The 10,033-nt window shown below is 41.6% G+C and overlaps 1 long non-coding RNA gene and 1 pseudogene across 1 annotated transcript in view; both read left to right on the plus strand.

The window, feature by feature from the left end:
* The window catches only part of LOC111732592, a 29,792-nt gene extending 26,927 nt beyond the window's left edge, over positions 1-2,865 (plus strand). Inside the window, exon 3 of the long non-coding RNA XR_002777627.1 lies at positions 2,760-2,865. This is a non-coding gene — a long non-coding RNA (uncharacterized LOC111732592). The remainder of the gene's footprint in view (positions 1-2,759) is intronic.
* Positions 2,866-9,060: 6,195 nt separating this feature from the next.
* The window catches only part of LOC105307063, a 1,499-nt pseudogene continuing 526 nt past the window's right edge, over positions 9,061-10,033 (plus strand).

Genomic DNA, 10,033 nt, shown 5'->3' on the forward strand with positions numbered 1-10,033 from the left:
GGCTAGCCAGATTCTTTACTTTTTTTTTCAGGGGAAAGAGTGGAGGAAAGGATTATGTAGAGGTCATGCCAAGTAAGATCATAGGATTGAGTTAGGTATTCAAATTCCTTGACATAAGTGGCAGAGTCAGTGAAGAAGGATCTTAACTTTTTCTCAGTTTGAGAGAGATCGACCAGAGAAAAGGATATGAATGTGGACTATACCCTTAGCTCCTGCAACTTCCCTTAAAGGGAAAACAGTAGCAGGCTCCTGGAGGTGAGTCCGATAATGCATATGAGGGGTGGGGAAGGATGGTTTTGAAGGATCTGAGCTGGATTCATCGGGAGCTGAGGGGTTAAAGGAGGAAGAACTGGGGGAGTTGGGAACCAAAGGGTTAAGGGAGAAAGGAGTGAGAGAGTTGGGAGCTGAAGGGTTAAGGGAGGAAGGGGTGGGAGAGTTGTGAGCCAAGGAGTTTAGGAGAGGGGGAGTGGGGGAGTCTTCTGGGAGGTCAGCTGAAAGAGGAGCACATGGGTGTGGGGGCCTAGGGCATGGTGGTCCGTGGTCAATGAGATCAAAAACGGAAGTGTCGGTTTCAGAGTTAAGGGAAGTAAACTGTTTGGAGTGAAGAAGTAAAATCTGATAAGTAGAACAGAGTTTAAAGAGAGAGGATCTGGAGCAGAGAGTAAAGAAGGCCTGGACATAGGGGACTTCAGACCACTTTCCATTGTGGTGACAGAAGTTGTCATGGTCTTCTAATGTGTTATAGTCAAAGGTGCTGTTCTCAGGCCATTGAGATCCATTATCCAATTTATATTATGGCCAAGCAGTGTTACAATATAAAATGAAATGGTGAGGTCTGATATCACCCTTGAGGCTGAGGTTGTCTAGGTTCCTTAATAAGCAGCCAAGTAGAGTGGTTTTGGAAGGTGTAGAGAGTGTGTTCCCCATGATGAAGAGGATGAGAAAGACAGGGAAAGTGAGGAGGTTGAGTGGCAAACTACAAGGGAGGGAGAAGCTTTTTGGGTGGGCATCCCTACCCAAAGAGTCCATCCAATAGAGCAGAGGGGTCCTTTCTGAGTCTGACATCCCCAGTTCAGAAATACCTTGGGCCAGGAGGCTGAGGAATCTTTTGACCTATCGCTAGGATTTGTCAGAGAACAAGAGAGACAGAAGACCTGAGAAGAGGTGGATTACCACTCACTCAAAAATTAAGTGTCTGCTGTGGACTGGCAGTTCAGCAATGAAAAGTTGAAGCTCCCGGTCTGGCATTCTCCCTGGCTGGGTTCCAAGAGGATTTGGGAGGTTAAGGTTAAAACCCTTAGAGCCCAAGGTTAAGGTAGGACTCAGAGGTTATTCTGGGTGTGCTGCTGCAGGCCACTGCTCTCCAGGTTGTAAATCAATAACCTTGGGGCTCAGAGGAGAGGCCACTGGGTTGAACCTGCACCAAACCCTCCTAGGTTTCAGCACTAGATGTTAGGTTCACCAAAGAAGGAACGCACAAGGCTGAAGGTGTTAAGCAAGGTTTACTGTAGCAGAGTGACAGCCTGTCTGAGCCAAAGATGGCGTCAGCCCCAAATGCGAGGGGACCTAAAACTTATTTGGGGCTTGAGGTGGACTTTTTGGTGGGAATATTTTGGGTGAATTACAATATTTTGTAATTCAAGTCCTGCATTCTGGACTCTCCTCCCTTCCCAATTTATTGATAGGGAAGGGAGGAGAGTCCAGAATGCAGGAGATGAGCATGTAGCACTGCATGCAAGGTCCGGTTTCCACACAAAGGTAAAGGAGAACTCTGGTTCCCACATTACATGGCAGGATAGGGATTGAGCCCTCTTGGACCTAATAGTGTTGTCTAGGGTTTCAGTCTCCTTCTGACTTATCCAGACAGCCAGAATCCCTTCTGATTTTTACAGCCAGAGTTTTGGGGAATTTTTCTTCCCTGGGCTGGAACCGTGGGTTGGGAAGCCCCTTCATGAGGCTAGGACCCCTCTCTCCTTAAGGGGGATCTCTGCAGCCTTGCTCTCCCTCCCAGTGTTCCTCCACCACCCATGGGTGTGAGTCCAGCCCAATTTGTGACTTTCCCCCTCCTACTGGCTTCAATGTGGCTCCTTCTTTGCATTATCAGACATATGTGCTATGATCAATTGGACTTCAGGTGATTCTACACATTGATTATTTTATAATTTGGTTGTAATTTCAATGTGGACATGGGAGGAGGCAAATCCTGCTTTTACCTAGTCTGCCATCTTCCTCTTGAGTCCTATAATACCCTGTTCTTAAAAATGATTGCACTTTCCTACTTCTGTCTGCTTGTTAGTCATCTTACTCATAGTTATGTATTTTTTGACCTTTTGTTTCAGGTGGAGTGACCCCTTTCAGTATTTCCTGTAATTCAAGTCTTGTGGTAGAGAACTCCCTCAGCTTTTGTATGTCTGAAAAGTTCTTTATTTCTCTTTCATATTTAAAGCAGAGCTTTGCTGGATATATTATTTTGGGCTCATAATTTCTTTCTTTCAATAAAGGAATTCCACTCTTTTCTGACTTGTAAGGTTTGTACTGAGAAGTCTGTTGATAATCTAATGGGTTTTCCTTTATAGGTTAACATCTTCTTTTCCCTGGCTGCCCTGAGAATTCTTTCTTTGTCATTAATTTTTAACAATTTTAATATAATGTGTATTGAAGAAGGCCTTTTTAGGTTGAGATAATTGGATGTTCTGTTTGCTTCTTGAATTTGAAGATCCAGTTCTTTCCATAGATTTGAGATATTCTTGTTGACTGAGTATGCTCTCTGTTTCCTTCATCCTCTCTTCTCCTTCTGGTATACCCATTATTCTCATGTTGCTTTTCCTGATGATGTCAGATAGTTCTTGTAGAGTTCTGTCATTTTTTTTTCATTCAAAAGTCTCTCTTCTTCCTTCTGTGTGATTTCCAGATTTCTCTTTGATATAACTATATTTTTCATCCACCTGGTCAGCTCTATTCCTTAAGGTTGCTATTTTATTCTTCATCTCTTTTAATGTGTTCTTCCTCTCCAGAAATTCTATTTGGTTCTTTTTTTAGGGGTTCAATCCCCTTGCTTAAGTATTTACTTTGTTGGTTTATTTTGTTTCTAATCTCAGAATTGTCAGTCAGAATATTTTGCATCTGATATTTTTTTTCAGAAGTGCAATCCTGAATTCTCTGTCATTTAAATTGTATATTTCTATGCCTTTAAGCTTATTTTCTGGAGATTTTTCACTTTCTTTCTGAGCAGCCTTGTGTCTTTGATTTTTCATAGTGCTTGATGGATTATTTTTCCACTTGGGCATTAATGGGAGTGTACTCTGCTTTTTTTTTTTTTTAAGAAAATTTATTATGTAGTACTCTCTCTTAAGCAGGTTGATAAGAAGAGTTTTTTTCCCCCCCCAATAGGTGGCATCCAAGTTTCTTGGGAATCTGCTTTGAGGCTAAAAATGCTCCTTTCTCTCCAGTAGGCTGTATAGTTTCTCTGTGATCAAGCGGGCTTGGTCCCAGGGTTCCACCTCAGTGAAAGAGTGTGAAGGGCGATTGAGATCTGGAACTCTAAAGAGGCCCTGAAGTCTCGTTACTGCCCCAATAGTCAGATGCAATGTTCTGCTGGTTCTTTCTGACTCCATTTGACTGGGTGGGGTAAAGGTTAATTGGAAGAGGCTTGGATGTGTGTAGCTGCTTCCCTTCCTATAGTTCTGTCCCCCAGGTTTTAGCTGTCCTGTTTCGGTATCACCATGCCTGTCTCTGGTACTGGCTGTAGTGTATGTTTCAGTACTGGTTATGCAAATTCTCCTGGGACTTGGTGCTACTTCTGAGAGGATATGGAGTGGGAGGAGGGTATGCTCCAATTTGGTGGCAGGGGAGAGAGGCATGACCTGTCTCTCTATCTTAGCCTCCTGCTTGGCAACCGCAACTGCTAAGACACAGCTGTTGCCCCCTCTGCACTCAGTTCCTGCTCAGCCCTCTGCCCTGATCCCTAGGCTCCTCTGTGTGGAACACGCTGATTTCTCAGGCAGCACTGTTCAGAGAACCAGCTATGAAATCTCCCTTCCCCCTCATCCTGTAGAGAGTACCAGATGTGTATGGCAGTTCTGTTATTTCTCCGAACCTACCCCCACAGACTGGAGCGATTCTGACCTTCTGCTCTGATGTGCAGATCTCTCAGATGTGCTTGTGTGCAAATTTGGTGTTATTTGTTGAGTTGTAGATGTTCAGCTTATTATTTCAAGGGAAGAGATCCAAGGAGATCCCTCATGCCACCATGCTTCTGATGTCACTCCAATTTTTTTTTATTACTGTTTGTCTCCTCTGCTAGAATGTAAGCTCCAAACTGGATCATTTCACAAAAAATGACGAATGAATAACTTTTGCATACTATGTGCTTCATAAGATCCAGAAGATGTTTACTTTACTATACTAGTGAGAATTGTACTTCTATCTATTAACAAGAAACTGAAGTAAGGAGCAGCTTATGTGTAAGCCTCTAAAGACCTTCTAGGCCTCTCTAGATGGACAGGCATTCTGAGCTCAACAGGTCCCAAATGAAATTATGTTCTCTCAAAACTTTTGTGTCCCCTCTCTTGTTAATGATTCCATCATTCACTCAATTGTCTAAGTTAGAATTCTTTACTCCTCTTTCTCTTTTCCCCTCACATTGAATCAAACATCAATTCCTTTCTATTCTTCCTAATTATCATACAAATTTGTTTTCTCTCCACAATAACTAACAATATCTTAAGTTCATGTGAGACCAACAATAGCTTCCTACTCATTCCTAATTGTTCTCTCTCTCTTTCCTCCTGCTAATTCCCGCAAAGATATACAAATGGCTAACAAGCACATGAAATAATGCTCAACATCATTAGTCATCAGGGAAAAGAAAATCAAAACCACAATGAGATATTACTTCACACCTACTAGGATGCCTATAACCAAAAAGTCAGACAATAGCACGCATTAGCAAGGATGTGGAGAAATTGAAGCCCTTGTACATTTCTGGTGAGACTGTAAGATGATACAGCTAGTATAAAAAACAGTTTGGCAATTCCCCAAATAGTTAAACAAAGAGTTACCGTATGACCCAATAATTCCACTTCTGGGAATATACTCAAAGTAATTAAAAGCAGGGTCTCAAACAAATATTTTTACATCACCACAACATCATTATGTACCATAGCCCAAAGTGGAAACAACTCAAATGGCCATGCACTGATGAATGGATAAAGTAATTTGGTATATTTGTACAATGGAATATTATTTGGCCACAAAAAGGAATAGAGTACTGATTCATCATACATGAAACAATCTTGAAAACATTATGCTAAGTGAAAAAGCCAAACACAAAGGCCACATATTATATGATTCTATTTGTATGAAATGTCCAGAATAAGCAAATCTATACAGACAAAAAGTAGATTAATGGTTGTTTAGGGCTGGGGCCTGGAGGCAATAGGGAATTGAGGGGTGGTAGTTAAAGGGTATGAGATTTCTTTTTGAGCCAATGAGAACATTTTAAAACTGATTATTGTTCTAAAACTCCGTGAATATACTAAATACCATTGAGTTATACGCATTAAATAAGTGAATAGTATGGTATGTGAATTATATCTCAATAAAGCTATTACAAAGAAAATGCTCACTGGCCCTGTTCCCTGTGCCTGGTGCTGTTCTGGAGCATGGGTACAGAGATAATTAGGACTCAGAAGCATTCAAGGAGCTTATGATGGAGGCAGATAACAAAGTAAGAAATTATCATGATAGAGTAAAAGAAAGTGCTCTAATAGAGCTTGGGGCTTCTGGCAAAAATAATGAATAATTATGACTGATGCAATTAAGGAATGCTTCAGCTAGGAGGCAGAATTTAACCTGCATCTTGAAGTATGAATAAGATTTCAATTCAATAAACAAAACCTAATGATGTTGTTGGGGCAAGGGTGGAAAAGGAAGGTCATTCCATTGAGGGATCAGCACATGCAAGGGAATGGCAGTCTACAGTTATCTAGCACAGTCGAGGGGCAACCAAGAATTTGGATAGTGCATAGGAGTGTGGAGGGATGTTATGAGAGATGAACCTGGAAAGGTAGTCTGGGGTCAGATTCCCGAGGGCCTGGAATTCCCTGGAGCTTAGAATATTTCCTGATATAGGAAATATTTCACACCGCAATGGTGTGGTAAAGCTCTCAGTAGGGATCAAATAGTGGTGTCTATGACTCTGCCACTGACTAGCCGTGACCTTGGGCAAACCACCTAAACTCTCTGGATCTCAATATCTTTAACTTGAAAATGAATATAATCATCTTACTCATAAGGTTGTAGAAATGATCAAATGAAAGGAGAATGTGGCAGACACTGTGCTGAATAACCCAACATCTATTCCCAGTCCCTTTCTCCCTTGCCTGCACCTACAACAGAGACTTGAAAAGCCAAATATATGCTTAGTCTCCCTTGCAGCTCAAGATGTCCACATGACAGTAACACACTTATATCTAATAATACATAAACAAAATAATATTGAGAGGCTACTAGCAGACCTTTTCTTTCCTGAAGAAAATACACAGACATTGCTAATGCTGTCAACTTCATCCTAGTTTCTGCCTCAATGTCATGCAGACATGACATTGACAGGGTAGGTAGTTATGAGTTGGAGGGAGGGGGACAATGAAGGGTTAACGAGGCCCCAAGACCAGCTCAGCAGAAGAAAGTATACAAAAAAGGTGCTCAACCGGTATGAGCAAAATTAGTTAACTGGGCATGTGCCTATCCTCAAAATCTTCAGGGTGCAGGAGTATGACTTCTTATCTAAGAGCATACATTGTGCATGCCCAGGACAAGAGTAGTAAGATCTAAGGGAGGAGCAGAAAATTCATGCCATTTGAGGTAGGAGGGACAGAGAGAGAACAAAGAAACTCTATGGCCCATATAAACGCCAACCCTCAATTTGTCTAGGCACTCTATCCTTGATCAAGCTGCCCACTTGGACTTTCTCCCAAGTATAACCTCTGCTGGCTTGCCTTACTTAGTAAAATTGCTTCTGTTTCAGCTTGCTACTCTTTGCCTGCAGTCTTTCTTCAAGCATTGGGCCGCCATGTAAAACTTCCACGGGGGAATCCAAGGACCGAGCCCTGACTCTCACACAGTGCTGACACCTGATTGCTGGTAACAATACCTGGGGCCCTAATAGCCATCCTGAAGCCGGATTATTGGCAGAAATGAAGATGAAAAGCCAACATGTTGAGGATGGATGATAGTGCAGAAGTATCGAAAGAGACACTAGGCTCTTGATGGCACCAATAAATGAATGCCAGTGACTACTTACCTCTGGACTTACTCTTATGTGAGAAAAATAGATCTCTATTTGTATAAGTTAGTTGGCGTTTCTGTTACCTGCAACCAAAATCATTCTTCACTAATGCAAGTTTATAAAATAAGCCAAAAAGTGATTTATAAAAATAAAAAAAAATGATTTTTGGAGGAGACATATGATTTTCAGTTTTACTTTGATAACAGAGTGAAAAATAAATTAAACATATTGTAGGGAATGCTAGTCAAGTAGTAATTACAAGAATCCAGGAAATAAACAGTGAAGGTGCTGAGGCAGTGAGGATGAGGAATAGGAGACAGATATCAGTGATAACAGAGGGAAAACTGATGAGACCTGGCAACTGATCATACTTTGAGTGAAGGGTGCAAGAGTGTGAAGGTTTGAAGATGCCTTAGAAGGTTTTAGCCCTAGTGACTGAGGAGATAGTGGGACTGTAAACCTACATTCATAACATAGGAACATATTCATATAACTTTAAGAGAAAGATAATGAGTTCAGTTTTGGACATATTGACCTTCAATTGCCTGCAACACACCTAGGAGTGGTCCTATAGGCAATAGGTCCTATTGGAAATATGGGGCTTTGAGGACAGATGGAAATATGCATTTGGGTGTCATCAGTGTAGAGGTGGAAGCTGAAGCCATGGGAGTGGATGGGATCACTCATTAGGAGCAAGTATAGTAGAAAAGAAGAGAGCTAAAAATGGAGACATGGTGAGAGGATGGTTACCTTTAAATGTTGGATGAAAACAGAAAAGTCGGAGAAGAGAACTAGAAGCACTCAATCATTCAAAAATATTTATTGAGTGCCTACTATGTGCCAGACCCTGGGCTTGAGGCTGAGCAGTCAGAGAGTAGGAAAGGAACTAGAAGAGCATGGTGTTGGGTAGGGTGTGGAGCAGGGGTGGTTGGTCAACAGTGTCACATGTTGCAAAAAAGTCAAGTGGGGTGAGAAATGAGGAACTCCTTTCCTCAGCCACATTCATCAGAATTCCTTTAACGGGAGTTTATTGTTAGCTGTAATAGCCTGTCTGGAAGATAAATGCTAAATTAATTTGGGAACTGACTTGTGAAACTCTCAAGTGGCCTAACTCATTTAAAAGAAGTTCAGATCCTATTATGTGAGATTAAATTGGTTTCTGCAGGTGGTTGTGCAACCTTCTCCCCTAGAGATATTGTTTGTCAAACATGGTTTCTGTCCAGTTCCTCTTAGGAGCAAGAACAGTGGTGCTGTGAGAGTAGGAGGACTCCATCAAATCTCTCCAGTGAATGTACATGAGAGTTCTTTGCTCAGAATTCTAATAGACCCTAGGGCCCTATATTGTGCTCTATATACTATTCGTGTGGTCTTTTTTTTTTTTTTCTTTACTTGTGTCATGAATGTTAGTTTTGTCTCTAAATAGACCAAAAGTTCCTCAAAGGTAAAGATCATATCTTTTGCTCTTCTCTTATTCTCCTCAGGGCTGGACACAGAGTAGGCATTTGATAAATATTTAAGTCATGGAGATGTGGTTCAAATTATTTTTATAAAATGCCAACGTGCATTTGATAAAATGTACATTTAAAAAACTTATGTTATTTTAAATTCTAATATCAGGAATCTAACTAATTTCATTTGATACAGGTTATAGTTTGGAAGGGTATAAAGAAAGTACATGAAGTGGGATGCTGGCTAGCGGGGAAGGTGCCCCGATGTCCAGTCTCATGTTGCTGTCTCTCAGTTCCAGGTCACAAGGCCATGGGAGCTCAACGATGTGGACCCTGGACATCGCTGGAATAGTCAGCCCCTCCCTGCTGCTCAGTGATGCCTACTGGGCCACTGCTCACTGTGCTTTTCTGCCACCTCAGCTGCTCCTTCTAGGACTCCATTCACACATGCCTCATTTCATTCCAGTCCCGTGCAAGTGGCTTTGGGTTTATGTCTTTATTTGATGAAAATGAGCCATTGCACAGCCATTGGCACTTGTATTGGGGAAACGTAGCCTCCAAGAAGCTTACAGTCTCAGTGCCAAAATTTTTTTCATGTCAGAGACTGAGAACTCTTGTAGTTGTTCATGTCATCCTTTCTTCAGACAGAAGATACCAAAAAGTTGCGACCAAAGATCTTTTCATTTTATTGATAAACTTGCTAATAAGCCAAAACGTTTGTCAATGTCAACTGTAGTGTGTCAGACCAGTTCTATCGTTACAAGATGTTCCATCTGACTGCTAAAGTTGAGGGCAAAGAAAATGGAATCAAGACATGGTCAACATGGTTGACATTGCAAAGGTGCTTAATTGGCCTCCAGTGTATCCTGCCAACTATTTTGGTTGTGACCTGGGAGCATAGGCCCAGTTTGATGTTGAGAATGACCGTTACATTGTCAACAGATCTCATGAGGAGAATAAGCCGCACAATGGATAGATCCATTAAAAAGTTTGTTCTCTGTCCTGAGTGTGAGAATCCTGAAACAGCTGCATGTCAATCCAAAGAAGCAAATGATAGGTAATTCTTGTAAAGCTAGTTACCCAGTCATGCTTGACAGACATCATAAACTCTGCACATTCATTCTCAAAAACTCATCTGAGAAGAGTGACAGTGGTACAGGAAAGAAAGAAAAGGAAAATAAAAATAGAAAGAAGAAAGGCAAGGAAAATGGTTCTGTGTCCAGCAGTGAAAACCCACCATCACCGCCACCACCACCACCACCACCACCACCACCACCACCACCACCACCACCACCAC

The sequence above is a fragment of the Pteropus vampyrus genome, unplaced genomic scaffold (genome assembly GCF_000151845.1).
Source record: "Pteropus vampyrus isolate Shadow unplaced genomic scaffold, Pvam_2.0 Scaffold472, whole genome shotgun sequence".
Lineage (NCBI taxonomy): Eukaryota > Metazoa > Chordata > Mammalia > Chiroptera > Pteropodidae > Pteropus > Pteropus vampyrus.